The following is an 18920-nucleotide window of genomic DNA, read 5'->3' as shown; positions in this document are numbered from 1 at the left end:
ACCACATCTGCACCACAAAATACTGAGGGCAGGGGACCAGGGGACAGAACTCCCAGGTGGGTGTGGTCCTGCCCATAGGGATGTGGCTGTGGGGATGTCACAGTGTGACAGTGGAGGCAGGATCTGTGGGATCTCTCTCCTGGATGGTTCCTTTCAGAGGGCAGTTCCTCTCTCCTGGCCTAAGGAAATCCTGCATTCAGCTTGAGGTGCAGAAAGGGGAGAAGTGAACCCCAGTGTGACCTGGTGGGGTCAGTGGGAAAGGGAAGGAGGAAAAGTTCCTTTGTCTGGTTGTAGCAAGCTACCCTGGCCAGGGAAAAGGTGAAAGCTGGAATTCACTGGATTCACTCTGTCTTTAAAGCAGTTATGAGCCTTGATCAGGAGCCTGACAGACTTTGACATCCACGAGACAAAGAGGCTGGGAAATGAGGAGCAGATGTGGGCTCCGAGCCCCGAGATGGCTGCAGAGCTCAGGTTGAGGGCTGGTCCTTGGACAGGGTGTCACCCAGTGCTGTGCTGGGAGGTACTGGTGGCTCTGGGACTCCCATGGGCCAACCTCTCTGTGGCAGGAGCAGGCTGGTGGGGGCTCTGAGGGGTGTGAGGGAACCATGAATGGGTGAGTGGATGCGTGTGGGTGTGGAGGTGTTGGGGTTTAAGCCCACCCAGCAACAAAGTACAATGCAGACCATTCACTTATTCCCACTCCACAAATGGGATGGGGTGGAAGATTGGAAAGAAGGCAAAACCTGTGGGTTGAACTAAAGACAGCTTAAAAACTGAAATAAGATACTATAATCATCATCATCATCATCCAACTATAATGAAAGGGAGGTGAAAAAGAGAGACAGGAACAAACTCTAAGAAGGACGAGTGTTGCACACACAGTGCACACACGGAGCACTTGCTGACAGACGTCCAGCCTGTCCCCAGCAGTGATCAGTGACCCTGGCCAGCTCCCCCAGTTCCCATACTGGGCAGGACACTGTGGTATCCCCTCGGCCAGTTCGGGCTGGCTGTCCTGGCTCCCTGTGCACCTGCCCACTGCACAGCCTTGGCTTGGGGTGAGCCCTGCTCAGCCACAGCTACAGCACTGGGGTGTGAGCATCACCATCCTCACACTGAACCCAACCCAGGGCCCTGCACACTTCATGGGGGGAGAATTCACTCCGTCCCAGCCCAGTGTGCGTGTGTGTATGTGAGAGGGGTGGCTGTACCCTGTGAGGGTGTGAGTGATGTGGCTGAATGTGTGAGGTGCCATTGTGCCCACACTTGAGTGGGGTGTGCACTGGGGGGTTGTGTAGGTGTGCGGGGGTGTCTTGGGGTGTGTGTAGGGTGGGTCAGTGTGTGGGGTGTGTCTGTGTGTAGGGTGTCTGTCGATGTGTAGGGCGTGTGTGTCTGTGTGTGCGGGTGTGTGTCTGTGTGCGGGGCGTGTGTCGCTGTGTGCGGGGCGGGTATTTCTGTGTGCGGAGTGTGTGTCTCTGTGTGTAGGGTGTGTGTCGCTGTGTGCGGGGCGTGTGTCGCCGTGTGCGTGTGCGGGGCGGGTGTCTCCGCGCGAGGGGCGGCGTGTGCCCGGTCGCTCGGCTCGGCTTGGCTCGGCTCGGCTCCGCTGCGCTCGGCTCGCCCGGGGCCCGGCAGCCGCCGAGGGACGGGCGGAGGCGGCGGGGGCAGCGCGGGGAGCTCCCGGCGGGGCGGGGCCGCGGGCGGCGGCGTAGGGACCGGCCGGGCGGAATGGGGGAGCCCGGCGGATCGCGGCTGAGCCCCGGGCCCGCGGGCACCCCGGCGGGTACCGCCTGACGGAGCGGCGCGGAGGTGAGCGGGGACCGGGCGGCACCGGGCACGGGGCCGGGAGCTCCGCGGGCGCTCTCGGAACTTGGAGCCCCGAGCCCTCGAGTGCCAGGCGCGGGTGGGTCGGGGCCGCTCCGTGCCCGCATCCCCCGGAGCCACCGGCACCGCCTGCCCCGGCGTGGAGCGCTGCTCCCGCTGAAGTTACCGGCGGCGGCACCGGGAGGGATGCGGCTCCGGGAGAGATGCAGGACCAGCCGGGAGGGATGCGGGACCGGGAGAGATGCGGGACTGGACGGGCTGCGTGGCCCGGGAGTTGCCGGCAGCAGCGGGACTCGCACCCCGAAGGATGGTGCTGGATTTTGTCTGCCCTTGCCCTAAATGACAGCACCTGCACCCTCGCAGAGCGGGTTAAATGCAGGTTTAAATTGTCATTCCTTCGGGCAGTCCTTGACCTGGCTGCGAGTCATCTGGGTGACCCACGTGCCCTCAGCATGGGAAAGGTGGCAGTGATACCGGAGGGGTGTTCTCTGCTGTGATTTTCTGCTTGCAGCGGAAAAATGCTTTTTTTATCGACCCCTCTTTGAACTACCAGGCATCTCGCAGTTCATAGTGTATCAAATTCTGCAGGGAAAAAAAAAGAAAAAAAGGCTGATTTTCAAGACTCTTCATAAGTTCATTTGTTTACTATGGAGCAGTGACTTCAGTGGTCTCTTTGGTATAAAAACATTCTGCTTGTGTGATATTTTTGGTGGCATTGACAACAGATTTGTTAGTCATGGTTATGAATATGGTAATGTGCGAGTCTCCCATTAAATTCTCCATGCTCTGAGGTAACATGGTTGAACAGTCACCTACCAAGTCCTGCATCCTCGAGCAGCATCGCTCTGAATTCCCAGTCTGTTTGGCCACTTCTTCTTAACTTTTCCAGTGTATTGTAAAAAAAATATTTGGTCCTTCTGCGGGTCAGATGCAAGCCCTAAGTTTCGTGCCCGGTGCGTCTCCGTGCAGTCGAGCTTATGTAATGCAGTGCCCTGTGCGGAATGCCAGAGGTGATCAAGGAGCACAGAATCTCCCGGGTAGGAAAGGACCCAGCGGGATCAAAGCTGGCAGGAAGGATTTTTGGGAAGAGCGTTGTCTTTGTGGTCACGGTGCCTCTGTGTGTGTGCCTGTCCCCGCGGCGAGCTGAGCAGGGTTTTTCTGCTCTGAGGACATTCTCCCTGATCCTGGGCAAGGCTCTCCGTCTTCTTCGGTGTTGATTGCCTTCTCTCTAATGATGTCGTGTGTCACTGCTTCCCAGGGCTCCGTGAAGCTGCTCAGAAGCCCTTGAGAACACTTTTCAGCCAGGCAGGTACTGTGTAAATGCAAATTGCTGTATTGCTGCTTTAAAAATGCTTTTCAGAAGTTAAAGCGGTATCTTTAGGCAGTTCATTGGAACTTGTAGCCAAATGCCTGTTCAGGGAGCTCCAAAGCAGACTAAAGGAAGTGGCATTTTGACTAACACCCCCTCCTAAAGAAATCTAGTGCTGTTTTTTGAGAAAAGGCAGAAAAGCACCCCCCATTTGTGTGTTATCAGATGTGTCACTCTTTGTTCCGGCCGTGAGTATTCGCTCCCAGTTTCCCTGCGTGTAACTTGGCAGTAATTATCAGCTGAAGAAATGCTTCGGCCCCAGACCCTTCAGTGGATGAAGTCATGAAGGTGCTTCCCCTGACCACGACACCCCTGGCCCTCTGTGAGCCCACTGCTCTCTGTGCTGGGGCTTTGCTCTTCCTCTGGTTGTACTTTTATTCTCAGGTACAGCAGGGATCAATACACTGTCAGCGAGGTGCAAGACTTCCCAGGCAAGAACTATACCTCAGATACTGCTACAGAGTACATTTCTAGAATTAAAAGTAAAGAAAAAGGTCGAGGTGCTGGTTTTTTGTTTAGTTGTTTTTTTATTCTTGTAAAACAGTGAAGAGAAACTAGACGGAAAAGGACTTGAGCTTGAGACTAAGCTCTGATCAGTCTTCGTATATCTTGCAAGTGCATAGAACATTAATACAATTCCTTATTTTTATTACTGGGCTTCTGAGAGAATGATTTCTGTTTTAATGTGCATCATTTTCACTGTAGTGTATTGAAATCTCATTGGTTTTGTAATATGTTTTTTAAAAGGTGTTGTCACTTTTCATAACCCCTTTTTGCTTTGGTAGAATCTCTGAATAGCTTCTAGGATTGCGTTAAAGGTAATGCAAACCTCCAAATTCTTTGATCAGCTTCCTTTCTGCAAAGATTTATTTCAGGCAACCTTAAAAAAATCCTTAGAATGTCAATTCTGAGGTCTTTTCATGTTGTGGATTTAATAGACAAGGTACTGTCAGCTGAGCTATGAGTCTTGCTAAGAATATGATTACGTTGTTTTTTGAGAGATGTAGTTCTTGAAAACATACCTTGGAGAAGAAAATTCACAATAGCTATGTGCAAATAATTTTTTTTCTTACAACAGATGGAAGAGCAGTCAAGGGTGGCTAAAATTAGTTTGAAACAGAATAGATTATTCCTACAAGTACAGTGGTATAATTTGTACAAAATGAGCCAAATCCTACTAATTGTTACACTGTAACTGGTGTAAATATAGAGTAATTTATTTGCCTGGATTTTCTTCTTCTTTAAGAAGAAATGCAGAACACAGGGGACTGTGAGGCTGTTGGATTTTGACATGCTTGCAAAAGTCAGTTTTTTTCTGAAAGCCAGTGGCAGAATATGGCCCCCCACTCTCATCTTGACAACAGCATAATATTCACTCCCTGAGACTCCAGTTCCAAATTTGCTGTAATGTGATTGTGGGTAGAGGGTTGCTGAATGACTCAGATGAATGTAGCTCAGAGTAAACAAACATGTAAATCATTTCTGGCTAGAGACAGAGAAAGGAAAGCATGAGAAGAGAAGAAAAAAGCCAACCTGCAGGATGAAGCATTTATAAAGTCATGTTTAGCAAGGATCACCAAGTTCAGCACAGAGTGCAACCATGAAAAAAACTGGGGTCTGGAGTTGCCACGGTGTTCTGTCTCTGGAAATGAGAGGCACCTGTGTGGAGTGAGTGCCTAAATGCAGGTTTTGCACAGAGCAGAGTTCTGCGGTTGCTTGGGCTGGCAGCCCAAGGTGGGCAGGTTCATCTCAGCGCCTGCATTTGGCACTTCTCAGAGGCTGAGAGCTGGGAACCTGGTGTGCTGCTTGTCCCAGAGAGACAGGGTGCTGCCAGGCATGGATGTTCGTCTCAATAATGTCCAGTTTGGGGGAAAAAAAATAGCACAAGCTAGCAAATGAATCCTGAAAGTTTCTGAACAGGAAATCCTGGTGAGCAATGTGGAATTGGTACGAATAACTGCAGAAGGGTCCAGACCCAGTGTGTGGTTCAGATTAAGAAGCACCAGAGCAGGTCAGTGGCTTTTAAACAACTGTGGGTTTCTCAGCTGGACAAGCACTGAAGCAGAGCAAGGAGCAAGGCAAAGGCTGCTCTCAGTTGATTTTCCTGCCAAGGGAGATGGCCAGCAAGCACAAATCACTGCAACAGAGCATCTTGCCAGCCTGCTCCTCTTGGATGGCCAGGTCCAGCGCAGTCAGGACTCAAGGGAGGATGGAGCTGTCCCTGTGTGAGGGAGCTGCAGTGGCTGGAAAGCTGGGGAAGGGTTGTTCTTCTTTCAGCTCTCTGAGTGATTCCGCTTCAGTGTGCTTTCAGGGTAAGTTAGGTTAAGTTCCCTCTTGGGGAAGCAAGAAATGTGCTGGCATCCAGAGTTGAAATGAGGAGAGCTGGGGCTGGTCCCCTCCTGCTGCTGCATGAGGATCAGTTCCCTGCAGCTCTGGCTCCCTGCTGAATAACCTGCCTCACGTTCTGGCTGCTTTTATCATCATGGTAAAGAGGCTGCTGGGTTGTTGTGTGGAGCTCTTCAACATAAAAGTTGTGTTCTTCCTGAGATTTGTTGCCTTGCAAAGCAGTGAGTAGACCCTAAGTGAAGGGAGGCATGGCATCCTTGCAGTATTTTCTGTGAGGTGATGGCTGGGAAGGGGAGGAACTGGAGGGACAAGGAGTATTTCTCTCTGCCTGTGAGTAGCAGGTAGACTTGGGTCCTCATGTTCTCCATTTTTCATTTCCTTTAGAGCACATCAGATTTTATGTGGTGTTGGTCACAGTGGCCATGATAGGGGACTTGCCTTTGGCAGCAGGATGGTTTCTGCTGATGGGAATGATGGGTGTTTCTCTTAGCTCATTAGACACGTATTATTATTTATTCTCAGCTCAGTCTCTGGATTCAAGCCAGGAAGCTGCTTTGTCCTTATTCCCTTCTCCCTTCTCTCCCTCTCTCTCCCTCTTCACGTGCAGTGAACATGTTCCAGTGAGAACTGAAGCAATTTCCTGGCCCCTCTCACGTGTCCTGCATCCCTTTTTTCATCCTTAGAGAGCAATCTGATTCACTCTTTGGGAAAGACTAGCTTAAGCACCTGAATAGAGTCAGATAGGTTCCCTATCATGTCTGCTAATTAAATTGTAATGCTCATTACCACAGGATACTGTGGAAGGCAAAAGCATGAGCAGGTTGAAAAACATGAGGCAAGTTCACAACACACAGAGAGAGGACAGGAAGGATGAAGGTCTGGGTGTAACCTCTGGCTCCCTGGAATTTCCAGATGCAGGGACAGCCCAGAAGGGCACCCAGACTGCTGCCCATCACCAGAAATGGCATCCTGGGATAGAAGGAGCATGGATTTAATCCCTTCCTGCGTTCTCCCAGCTCTGACATGCACAGCTTGCTTAAAACAGCAGTTCACTTTCTGCTCAGTAAAACAGAGAGGGAAGGACAGAGCCTATGGAATAGTGTTTATTGGGCTTTTTGGTTCCAGAATGATAACCAGGGTAGAGATTTCAGCATGCTCTCACAGGTATTAATGGATTAACATAGGAAGCTGCAAGAATTTCATTGTGTGAAGCCTTACTGACAAAAGCAGTGAGAGGATGAAGCCATTTGGGGCTCAGGGCTCTGGCTGGGACAACAAGATGAAATAATTCCTGTCTCTCATTCGCTCTTTGTGTCCTGTTCGTTCTGGTTTGTGCTGCATTACGAAATGGAGGTGCTGATCTCTTACTTAGCCTGGAGCTGCAGTTAATGGAAATCTCTGTATTATGTGTATTGGGGTATTTGAAAGTTTCCAGGTGGAAAGACCTCCAGGTTTATAAAATTGTCCTAGCGCCCTAAAGTTATTAATAATAGGAACAAGAGGAATAAGGATTGCTAGGATGGCAGTGCCTTGTCACCCACTTCTCCTGTGAGGTCGAGTTGGAGGGAGGGATGTGGTCAGTGACTGAACAGGCAGGGGCTGTGAGGGGGTCCCTGAGGAGCTGCTGGGAAGGCTGATTTAAAGAGAGGCATCTGCTACAAGAGAGGGATTTTCTAACTGAAAAGAAGAGGTTATGTGGACAAAGGAAGTAAGATGTGATCTATGGAAGAGGGCAGGAGAGCACACAGAATGTTTGAACAAAAAGATGCAAAGTCCCCGCAGGGGCTATAGTGAAAAGCCTTTTCCCAGATCTTTCTGTCCTGTGTGATACCATCAGGGGATCCTCATCTGGGAAGAGCAGACTGAGCCTCTGAAGAATCTTAAAAGTTTGCTTCTGCTGCAATATCTCATTTCTTCAGCAAGAAAACAAAGATGAACTTTCCTCCCGGGGGAGTCCATGACGAACTTTCCTCTGGGAGTCCATGAGGGCCATACTGGAGCTGACTGGGCCCAGTGGCTCCACAGGGGCTGCTGAAGGGACCAGGGCTGCCCAGACACAGCCCTGTGCTCCAGCAGCCTCCTGCTTCCTTGGCAGGCAGAGCAGCTCCTCTGAGGTGCTGGCTGGTCCCCCATGGCCAGCGTGGATGCACAAGAGGAAAGAGGTGCCACGTCCCTGTTCCAGACAGACCCCAGGTCCCTCCTCTGTGCCTTGGATTTAAGGGGCACAAGCTGAGCCCACACCAGGGCAAGGAGATGCTCTGTAGCAGGGAAAAGGGCTCCAGGCTTCTCAGATTTAAGGTCTAAACCAAGGTCTAAACTTCTGCCTTAAAATGCGCATCTTTGTTTAAGCGTGGAGCTCCGTGTTTCCGGCGTGTTAGGGCAAATGTTCTGACATTCTTCTGTGGATCTTGAGCTGATGCCAGCTTTGGAGTGGTGCCCTCCCAGCTCTCCCCACTTCTTCCCCAGCTGCAGGGTGCCCAGAGCTCGGTGCTGGGAGCAGCCTGGGAGCTGGGAGAGGTTTGTTGTGGTCCTGCAGAGCCGCGCCTGCGCGCACCCGGAGCAGCTCCGCTTCCACATTATCTCCTGCAGCTTTCCCTGCACCCTGTCTGTAACCTAATCAAACAGGCTGAGCAGCTGGTGAGTGGGAGCCTTGCCTGTCAAAGACAGGAGTATGAATATCAGCAGTCAACAAGCCATCACTTCAGCTACTGGCACAAAATGGAATTGGGAAGGGTAGGCACCCCTCCCAAAAATAAACCCATTGCTGTCCACAGGAGCCACATGAACCCCTGGCTGACTGAAATAGTTTGGGAAAAGACAGGAGGAAGAGTGGCTTGGCTGAAAAGAAATGCAGGATGCTGCAGCGGATGAAAGGAAGAGAGGTGTTTTAGAAGTGTTTTACATACAAGGGTTTCTGGACGATCTCCAGTCAAAAATAGTTCATCTGCACTGGCCATACACCTGTGGAGTGGGTCAGGGAACACAAAGATGAGCAGATCTTTCTGGGTTGTCCTCTGATTTTGACAAAGATTTGAATGTCCTCATGAATGGAACAAAACTTAAAATAGGTGGTTTTGTCCTACAAAAATCTTACAGATTCCTTGTATATCACTCCAGTCTTCAAGCACAACAGTCAGCAAGCTCCCAAAGTTTTTAATTATTTATGTAAAGAGGAGCATCTAGAGAATCCAAGAGCCTGGTAGTTAAATCTCTCAGCAGAGAGCTGGGGAAAGACAAGGAAAGGCTGGGATTCAGGCCACCAACACAGGTCTTTCTGTAGGGAATAAAGATCAGATTTGTCAGAGTTATTAGCTCTGCCTGGTCCCTGTTCAGGGACATTTCCAGTCCAAGGCTGAGTTAAATTCTCAGAATTTCCAGTTCTTGCCAGACTGAAGGGAACTGTGTCTCTAATCAGCCTCTTCTCCCTCACCAGTCCTGGGGCTGGCTGTGGGTTGAATTATTGGTAAAAATTGAAGGGCCCTTCTGTGAGCACAGGAGCTGCAATGGGGAATGAAAACATTCCCACTGACTTGAGCAAGATTTCGACCTGGGCATGAAGAACAATGTTTTATTTCAGATGTTCTCACTGTCCTCTGAAGGGTTTGTTTTCATTCTTTCTTAGGGCATGCTGTGTGATGGCACCAAAATTCTGGGTGAAGCATTTGGGGTGTAATGAAAGAGTGATGCTGCTGCCATGACCTTCCCATACATTTTGGGATTAATCTTTCTCTCCTGCAAAAAACAGCTGGAGACAAGGCTTCCTCTCCTGTGTTACTGACCTGTGCAGAGCAGGCCAGTTCAGAACTGTCCTGTGGGTTTGCTTTTTTAGCATCAGAGCTGTTTTTTGCTGCTTCTGCATACAGAGCTTCCCCTCAGTGACCAGAGGTGTGTGTGGAGCAGGGACATCTGACTTGGGCCAGTGACCTCTTCAGGAGCATCCTTCTGTCCCTCCCAGAATGGGGGCTGACTCAGCCCAGAAGTGTGGGCAGGAGTTCAGGCTCAGCCCTCTGGAAGCACAGAGTTACAGGTGGGGGGTAAAAGCTGTGTGATGTTTTGTGCTGTGACAGGCTGAGGTGAAGGGAACTGAGGAGCTGAGAGTCACAGAGTCACAGAGGAGTGATTCCTGCAGTCCTGCTGCAGAGTCCCCCTCAGAGAACTTTAATCTGGTTATTCTGCTTGGCTGAAGTTCTTTAACTGCCAAACTTGGAGCACTGAGGCTGTGAGAGGATGCTGTGCCTGATCCAACATTTAAACCAGAATATAACCACAAACACCTGTCCAATCTCTGCTGTCAGGTTATTCATAGTAACACTGTTACACGGGGGTTTTTTTCCCTTTCTAATTGCCATTTCAGACCCTGATCCAGGTTCTGCAAATGGCTCTGCTGTTCCTGGATGTTTGGCCAAACCTGCTTTTGCCAGCTCATAGATTGGACTTTCATTTTCCCTGGTGCTTGTAGGAGATTTTGGGCAGCCAGAGATTGTGGTTCTGTTTGATCCAGACACTGATGCTTGAGCCTGAGAGCGTTTTCAAATGCCCTCTGGTCATCCTGGCAAGGTGAGAGCTGTTACACACATTAAGGGTGGGTTTTCCTCCCTTTCCAAGGGATCACCAGGCTTGAGTGGGAACAGCTGGGGCATGCAGAGAGAGCATCCACACAGCGCTGAGTCCTGGCCCAGAGCACGTTCCTGTGCTTAAATATTGAAGCATTGCGAAGAGAATGCAGAGTTGAAAAAAAGAAATAAAATTAGGCTTTCAGTTCTTGTTCACCTCCGGAAAATCTGAAGTATGTTAATGGCATTATTACTGTGCCCATATTGCAGCTTAAATCGGCTTTATGGATTGAGCCTCTTAGCGTGGAGTTAGGATAGATTAGCAGCATTTCCACCCATTTTACAGGCAAGGAAAGAGAAACACAGCAGCAAGATTGAGAAGCCCAGCCTAGGTTTCTTCCTTCCTTGAGGCTGTGCCGCACAAAGCTGTCACTGAGTTCAGTTTATTAGCTCAGAAGGAAACGAACAGTGTGCTGCTAAAAATGTGGTTACATGAGGGGCACCATCCTGCTGTGTGGATTTTGTGATGGATGGATTCCCATTTTATTCATCTTTTATAATCTCAGCACACAGAATATGCCTTTGTGAGTACTAAATGGGGAATCAAGTCATAAAGAATTGAGACTTCAAATGTGAAAAGTGAAGAGTATGGGCAGTTCTTCAGTGGAAGTGAAGTCTTTTATAGGGAAGATCATTTATAAGTATCATGGATGACTGATGCTGCTCAGAAGTACTGGTTTGTTTCCAAATTAACCAACACATAAGTAGACCTGCTCGTGCCTCATTTAAATTCTTTTTTTATCTTGGTTTGGAACCAGAGGCCCAATCTAATGTTTTTCATCCAACACTCTTGTTTAATCCATGTGGATCAATTATCATTATCAAGAGCTGCTGCTAAAGAGAACGTCCTGCACCTGAAAAATGAACTCTGGAAACAGCCTCCTCAGACTGCAGGATTTTTCTATCCCACATGGATCTCAGTGCAGTGGAGATGCTGGACACAGAAGGGGTGTTGGAATACCAGGTTTTTAGTTGGAGCATCTCTGTTTTTGTAGATGTTTGGAGCGTGACTGCACTTTGCATGAGTGCTTGAATCCCTGAGAACTGATGGAAAGTCACAAAGTGACAAAGTGATAGGCTGTTCTTGGTGGAAACGCAGTCATCTGCTGGCATTGGACCAGCCAGGATGTGTTTGTAGCACTGCTGACAGTGCCTTTTGTGTCTGGGCAGCTGAGGAGACCTCATGGGGCAGAAAAGCACAGCTTTAGTTCAGAGGAAATATTAAAAGCCAGCAGTGTGTGATTGTGGCAAGAGTGAATCCTGTTTGTGTTTGTTACAGCCCAGGAACATTCCACGACCTGAGCATCTCCACCCTCCAGGGTAATGTCAGAACAATCTTTGCAGAGATTGTTTCCTCAATGTTTCCTGCTAGCCCACAGCCTATTTCTGCACAGAGATGTACAAGGCACCAGGAGATGGTCCTGTTTTAGTCCATATTTGTGCTTTTTTGGGTTCTAAAGCTCCCCTTAAGCAGCACACACCCAAGCCCAGCACAGCACTGGTGATGCCTGGATAGAGACACACTCCTCATTGTTCTTTTTTCTTATTTTTTGGGTGCTGAGGAGGGCAGATAGAGCCCAAAAGTGACAGTGACAATAGGCTTAACTCAAAGCTTAGCAGGATTTGGGGCTGAGAAGAGGAGAAGTTCAGTGGCAGCATGTGACAGACCACATTGGTGGGACATGAAATGGGCAGCAGTGCACAGAGATGCTTTGATGTGCTCCCAAAGCTTTGCAACGCCTTCCCTGCTGAGCTGGAGGAGAGTTTTAGTTTGGAGAGTCTAGTCAATGGCATCACAAGTGCAAAGAAGCAGGAAGGAGTCCAGGATAGTGACTTCTCTTTTCAGTTTTGGCTGTGCAATTAGGAGTTATGTTACTGGAGTCTGCAAGACAGGTGGATCTGCATAGGCAGAGTGGAATTCAGAGTGCAAAAAATGCATTTGAAACAATTTGGCTCTGCTCTGGCTGAAGCAAAGTGAAGGAGGAGCATAGTAAATTAATAACTAACACTAGAAAAGAAAATAGGAAAGGAAGTTAAAATAATGGATTGGTCTAAGTGCTTCTGTGCTCCAAGATGGCTTATAAATATATACAGATTTAATTAGGAGAGGGTTATTTGAAATCTCAAAGCCAACTATCAGCCTCTCACTTTCTCACAATATTTTGTTACAGCCTACTATAAAAAAGGCAGTTAATTAAAACAGATTTATTCATCCAATCATGCAGGTGTTACAATGAGACAGTGTTTCCAGAACCTGGGTATTTTTGTTCAATTTAATGGAAAGTAATAATATCATGTAGGAGGTGTCTCTAACAGCAATATTCATCCCTGCTGCCTTGGCTGTGTTCAGTGCCTCTGCCCTGAGCCCAGCAGGCTGCAAACGCGCCCTGAGGTGTTGTCCTGCTCTCCACGTGTGAGCAGGGAGCATTTCCCTGTGATTGTGTTGCTTGCAGGCTGCAGTTGCTGATGTTGCTTGCTCAGGCTGTGCCCTGAGGATTTGCAGCTGATGCTAATGCAATCCATGAAGTGGAGTCACCTTGAGTTTGCATTTATCAGCCTCTGCAAGTGCAAACCTGCTGCTGCTGCAGCACTGCAACAGAGGTGTCCCTGCTGCTCTGAACCAGCCAGGACAGATCTGGGAGCTGCATGGCTCTGTTCTTGGTGCTGTGGCCAGCACTGCACAAGCCAGAGTGGACAGTCAGGGTTTTCCCCCAGGAATGGGTGGGGTGTGTGTCTGTGTCTGTGAAGTGGTGTCACCTTTTCCAGGCTTTAAGGAGCACATTCTTGAGTCATGCTGAACTCTTTGTGGCAGTTTCGCCTCACTCCTGTAGCAGTGTTGGTGTTTGTGAGCAGATCAGACTGAGAGACCTTTGGCACAAGGGCAGCATCCCCGGAGCTGTCGCTGCCCTTTGTTTTCTTTCACAGAAAGTTGAAGTCCAGAAAGAAATTTGGGAAACATACGGGTAGCATTTGATTTTTTTCCCACCTGAAATGTCAGCCAAGTGACATTTGTTGTCAGACACGGTGTGACAGCCTGGACTATCCTGCTGAGGGTTTGCAAGGAGCCTCAGGAGCTCTCCTGAAATGCAGGGAATTCTTGGAGGAGTCCAGCTTCTTTCACCCAGGCCCCTCACTCCTGTGGCTCCCCTGGAAGGTGATCCTTGGTTTCTTGGCTAAGTCAGCAGGAGTTTGGGACTGGCAGGATGATTTGCTGAGCAGGTTTTTGGCTGCAGAGAGCATCTCACTTACAAGTGGGACACTGCTTCACCTGACCCAGCACATTCAGAGTGAGTTTGAGTGCTGCTGTCATTAAAAGCACCACAGAAAACTCACAAAGTCCAAATAAAGGGAAACTGGCTAATAATCCTCATATTAAAAAAAAAATCCCACCAAAACCAGTTTTGAGGTGCAGAATATACCCTTAGCAAAATATTTTGATTTTACTAAGGAAAATAAATCATCCCTGACTGAGCGAGGGTGGACTGCTCTGAGACACCTCAGGAATGAAATAAAATTGAGAGGTACCAGGAGGAAAAATAAAGACTTGAGGTAGAGAAGCATCTGCAACTTGGAGTCCCTCCAAACTGCACACTGTGAATAAATGGCTCTTGGAGCTTCAAGGCCTGGCCTTGGGGATGGGACAAGGACTGCAGTGCCATCCTCCCGTGGCAGGAGACTGAGGGGGCAAACACAGCAGTGGCTGTGCAGGGTGGATGCACAGCAGTTGCCAGGGTCAGTCAGGTCAGCAGCACCTTTAATTATTTTAAGGTAAAGCTTAGAGCAAAAGCAGGGAAGAGCTGCAGTCACCATGGTCAGATGGGTAGAGCCCAAATGGCTTCTGGCCCTCCTCTTCCTCATCATAGAAATCCAGGGGAAACCAGTGGGGGAAAAAAGCAAATTTGTCCATTCAAGTAACAGTTTACTAACAAACGTAAAATGCTTGGATTAGTCCATAGGTGTGTGGAATCTTTGCTTCTATTTTGCCAAGGTTGGGATTAAATGCACAAGACTTTTTTTTTATTGGGACTCAGATGTTTGTTAGTTCTTATCTATGCTAGAGTCTCACAAGCCCTGAGTTCTGCAGCACTTCACTCTAACAAACTAATAATGGAGCACCATCTCTCTCTCTACAAGGCTTTTTAAGGAAAAACTGTCCAACTAAAAAATGACACCTAAATTATTTTTACTTTTAACCCAATAACCAAACACCCGTGCCCCACAATGGGGACTTTTTTATCCAATTACACAAAACCCCCCAAATCCATGGAGAAGAAGGTGAAGAAGAAGGAGCAGCCTCTGCCCTAAAACCTGCATCTTGCTTTGTATTTATTAATATATTCTAATCCCTTAAACTCTTAAGTTTCCCACCCTGTGATATCACACACTTCTACCCAAACTCCACACCCACAATCCCAGTTCTGTCATTCCATTTTGGAAGCTTCTCCACGGCCTCAGGTCAATGCAGTGTTCTCTTGGGGGTCAGTGCATGGCAGCACAGAAAGTCAGAAATTCTCAGCAGCCGTGGTTTGCAGGGACACTCAGTGGCCATGAACAGCAGAGATCTCCTGGAGGGAGGATTGGCTGTGGGAGAGATAAAGAAAACTGCCCAGTGAACAACAGAGAACTCTCCCACCTCTGACAGATGGCAACAGAACACACACCCCCAGCTAAATCTTTTACCCTAAGACAGGGAGGAAGGTGTCAGACCTGGGCCAAAGATAGCTGAAGAAAGTGAACAGAAAATTTGGATTAATGCATTTAAGACAGAATTGAAAAGTGGTCATCACTGGCAGCAAGATCCAGCTAAGAAAACAAAATGCAAGGGCTCCTTGGAGTGGTGGAAAGGACAGGAAAGTTGGTGCTGAGTCTGGCTTCCCACTGGAGAGCTGAGCTGGCAAAGATAATTCATGAGCAGGGGATGGAAATCTCAGAGAAACAGGTTGAAGAAGCTGAGGAAATTTAGACAGGCTGCAGGTAGTGTAACACTAAGCAAAAACCAGGTCCCTGGTGGCACTTCAGAACACAGGACCCAGGGAATGAACCTCAGTGCATTGAGAAGAATTCAGCCTTAGTTCATCAGAGGAAAAAATTAGGTCTGGTTTGGTTTTTTTCATATATATAGAGGTAACTAGCTACTAAATACAAACCTATTCCTTTAGTACAGTTACAGAAAGAGACCTGAAAAATGAGGTTTTGAAGAAATTGTGAACCTGAATACTTTTGGTGAATCCAAATTAAGTCCTGTATGTAATTAAGCTAGCAGGGATGCAGGGTAATCCTAAAGAGTCAAAGAATTAATTTTAGATTTGTGACAGAAGCAAGATCAGACTCAGTATTTTAATCAATCATGCAGTCTGTCTAGGAACAGCTCAGAATTTGAGGAACGTCCCAGTTTTCCCTTGTGATGATGCATGTAACATGTCTTCCATGGATATTATTTCTGCAGTAATTTTTGCTGTTCTTTTATGAAAACTAGATTGTGGGTAATAAAATTTAATGGATAATGTTCAAGAATGCTAACAGCTAATTACATGAACAGGGAAATGTGTAAAACTAACCATAGAGATTGAAATTATGGAGCTGTCCATGCTCATTATGCCAATGTCCATTGAAAGAGTAATGGAAAAAATCCCCAGGTCTTCATCATTATCTCTGCCACTTGCTTGTTATACAGGCTGGGTTTAGCCCTTTGTATCTGTTTTTTAATCAGACACTTTGTCTGCTTTTTTGTATCTGGAAAGAGTGCTGACACTGAAGAGGAGAGCTGTGCAGTGAAATGTATGGAAAATAGGAAGAAGCAAAAATTGAATTCTAGGAACAGAACAGGTTCCTGTCACAGCAACCAAGAGCAGGTTGTGCTTGCTTGCAGGCACCAGTGGTGCCACACACCCTCAAACCAGATGAGAGGAGCAAACAGAAGAGCAGCTGTGAAAAGCTGCTTGCCCAGAAAGGCAGTGGAGCAATCCCCAGTCCCTGGGATGGGACTGTGGGGTGGATCAAATGCTGCTGCTCCCAGTGAGAGTCCTGATTACTTTTCAGCCCCAGAGGAGCTCTCAGGCACCTTGGAGATGCCACCCTCAGATTATTTTGCCACATGTGGTGGGGTGTGCTCCCTGACAGACCCCATTCTGGTGGAACACCAGCCATTCACATCACTGGTGTGAGAAACCAAAGTCAGAGCAGAGCTGGGCAATAATCTCATTTCCTGCACATTAATTCTGCCTGTTTTGCCATGGACCTGATGGGAGCTGGGCTGATGTGGTTCTGGCTGCTCTCCCCAGCTTTGTTGGGAGCTGTGGGGGAGTGCAGAAAGGCTCAGGTGGCTGTGCAGGGGGAGCTCAGCCTGCACTCTGCCCCCAGTCAGTGCTGAGAGCTGGAAACAGCTCTGGAAGCAGCCCTGGGAAGGGAGGATTACATTCTGAACACTGTGTTCACAGCAGGAGGTGGTTCACAGTCCAGGAGTGGGGTCAGCCTGAGCAAGCAAAAGCTGGAAAAGAAACACATGCCAGGTAAAACCATGTCCAAGTGATGTCTGATGCCTGCAGTGGTCCCTCCAGCAGCTTGCAGAGTTCCTTAAATTCTCTGCCTGTTTCCTGTGTTTCAGTGAGCACCTTAATCACAGCTCACTTCTTGCACAAGTTTTATTTATGTAGCTCCATTTAGGTGGGACAGAATAGGTGGGGGTGTCTTTAAACACCACCCAGGCATGGAAGTAAAAAGGATAATAAGGGTGCTAAAAAGGAAAGTAATGCAAACTGGTAACTTTCCATGTCCTCTGGTGTATAAGGATTGAGATTGTCACCAGCAGTGGTTGTGCCCCAGGATTCAGCCCCTCTCTGAGATGGATGGGGCTGTTCAAGCCCTTTGTTCCTTTCCAGGCTGTCTTGCTAACTCCTGTAGCTGTCTAAGCATCAGATACCTGAATTTTCTGACCCTTCAGAGCCATAGAGAATGGAAGATTTCAGATGAAGAAGCAAGAGGAAACCAAAAGAAAATGAGGATTTGAAAGAACAGTGCTTGTCAGAGGAGACCAGCAGTGCACCATCACTGTACATCTGCTGCTCCAGTGTTTGAGGGAAAACACCAGCAGGGAGGTCTCACTGCACTGCAGAATTCCACAAGGGGTTCAGCTGTCAATTGTCTTCACTTTTCTCAGATATTTTAACATTTCCCACATTAAAAATGTGGGAACCTCCAGCTGGACTAATTTTCCTGCCAATTACCAGAAGTTCATGAGATGACATCCATATAAAACAGAAAGTCCAGGCAATGCTAATGCCAATATCTGACTTCAGGGCAAGTGGAGGACTGTAACTCAGGTATTCTCCTCAGCTACCATGTGCCACTACTTTACGTCAGCCACAAGATCATTGATCTACTTAGATGATACTGTAAACATTTCTTTGCCTCCAAGGGAACTGTTGGAAATAATCTTGGAGTCAGTGCTAAAGGTGTGGAGTGGAATGAGCTTCTTTCCTGCCTTGGATGCTGTCTTAAAAGCTGGAAGTGTCTCCTGCTTTGCTTTCCTTAGGAAAGGGGGGTGATGGTGCTTCCTATTTGCCAGGGCTCCCTAACCAGGTGTGCCAGGGGCCAGGGCTTTGCAGGAGGGCCTGTGACATCCACTCTCTTTACATTTCTGTCTGTAGCCACACTTATGACTGTGCTTAAAGCAAGTTCTCCAGTGTGCAGCATATTTTACCGCTGGCTTTAAGCTCAGCATGGCAGTGACAGAGGTGTCTTGCAGCAGAGGAGCTTCAGCAGGCCTTGGCTGTTAAGTAGGCCTGTACAGAAATGCATTTCTCGTCTGCCAAAACTGGTGTTACATTGGTGGCTGCTTTATTGGATTGAATCAAAGGGATCCTCTGCCACTCCATGTGAACAAGGTGGATGGTATCTAGCTGGAATTATTTAATGCACTCACAAAACTGCCTCCATGGAGAACACCTGTGATGCTTCTGCACTGTGCTGGCTGAGTGATAACACCCTTTTAGCTTTATAAATAGGCAATCCCTGAAGTGTGGGGGCTTGAGGCAGTGCACAAAGTGCCTCTGTCACCCTGACCTGCTACCAGGGCAGAGCACAGGCACGTCCCTTGCTGCAAGGACCATGATGGGGACTTGAGAGGAGGTGCAGGGGCCTGCAGAGAAGATCTGGCATCCCCAAATGAAGCAGATCCCAGGAAATGGTCATGGCCCCAAGCCTGACTGACCTCAAGGAGTGCTTGGACAGCACAGGGTGGGAATTTTGGGGTTTCTGTGCAGGGCCAGGAGTTGGACTGTGTGATCTTTGTGAGTCCCTTCCAGCTCAGGATGTTCTATGACTCTGTGATTCTTGTTCTGCCAAGTCCATGGGCTCCAGGGCCCATTTCTTCCCTCTCTGTCCCACATCTCAAATCTGCAAACTTCAGCTTAAAGTTGGGAGATTTTTATACCTAGAGAATTTGGGACACTTTCTGTCTGGTTTCTGCATCAATGAAGTTCACTCTGTGACTCACACTCTTTACTTCACACCCCAGAGGCTAGAAACTTTTTCTTTTTTTTTTTCCCCCCCAGAAGAACACATTCTCATATAATTATTGAACTCCCAAAGCTGAGGGCTGAAAATAAACCCCAGCAAATGTGGCTAGACTCCCAGGGAAGTGACAAGCATGGCATGACTGCAATCTAGTCTAGTCGTGCAGACTGTGAGCAGTTAGGGGAGCACACAACCCTGGGGAAAGCTGCTCTCCTGGGGTGAAACAGCTCCTTGATACCCTGCTGAGAGTGATGCTG

At 48.3% G+C, this 18920-nt stretch overlaps 1 protein-coding gene across 2 annotated transcripts in view; it reads left to right on the top strand.

Moving 5' to 3' along the window:
• The first annotated feature begins 1678 nt into the window (after positions 1-1678).
• Positions 1679-18920, top strand: part of TRPC5 (transient receptor potential cation channel subfamily C member 5) — a 103188-nt gene continuing 85946 nt past the window's right edge. Inside the window, exon 1 of one of the 2 annotated variants that reach the window (XM_039731294.1) lies at positions 1679-1806. The gene's annotated coding sequence lies outside the window, so the exon portion shown is untranslated. Of the gene's footprint in view, positions 1807-2940; positions 3131-18920 lie in introns of those variants that run through there. The other variant, XM_039731296.1, reaches the window with a different exon arrangement.

The sequence above is a fragment of the Passer montanus genome, unplaced genomic scaffold (genome assembly GCF_014805655.1).
Source record: "Passer montanus isolate IOZ18808 unplaced genomic scaffold, ASM1480565v1 scaffold76, whole genome shotgun sequence".
Taxonomy (NCBI): Eukaryota; Metazoa; Chordata; class Aves; order Passeriformes; family Passeridae; genus Passer; species Passer montanus.
This window is presented reverse-complemented; position numbering and strand designations above follow the sequence as displayed.